The following is a 596-nucleotide window of genomic DNA, read 5'->3' as shown; positions in this document are numbered from 1 at the left end:
CGACGTCTGCCAATATACGTGTCCTCAAAATAGTCGAAGATTGGTTGCCCACGTGCATCATACCATTCAGACTTGATCTGTAACTCACGGCGCTGAAATGTACGGCGCTGAAGTCTCCCGGCGCTAAAATGTACGGCGCTGACATCCCCCCGTGCTGAAATGTACGGCGCTAAAAAATACGGTGCTGAAAAGACGCCGCGCTGAAATGGTGGCGCTGAAAGGTATGGCGCTGTAGTGCTGGCGCTAAAGTGACGTGTTACCACCCATATCTGTGGGTAGATTTATTAAATAATGATATAATGTAAATCGGCACTTTACTGTAATACAATTTATGCATGAAAATGGCTTTGTTTAACTTGAGATACTTTTCCAGTGGAAGAAAGTTAAGCATTTTTAATTTCATATCTGTTGAGGCATTATCCTTTATGATGAGTTTGGCCGAGCGACGATAGAGAGAGTATAACTTTTTCAAGTGGACATCACTGCTGCCATCCCAGAGCGTCGAAACATAATTAATGTGAGGCATTACATGAGCATGGTGGAACATTTCCAGAGTCCTTCTGTCCGTAAATTGCTTTAACTTGGATATGAGGAAA

This window comes from Littorina saxatilis, linkage group LG8 (genome assembly GCF_037325665.1).
Source record: "Littorina saxatilis isolate snail1 linkage group LG8, US_GU_Lsax_2.0, whole genome shotgun sequence".
Lineage (NCBI taxonomy): Eukaryota > Metazoa > Mollusca > Gastropoda > Littorinimorpha > Littorinidae > Littorina > Littorina saxatilis.
This window is presented reverse-complemented; position numbering follows the sequence as displayed.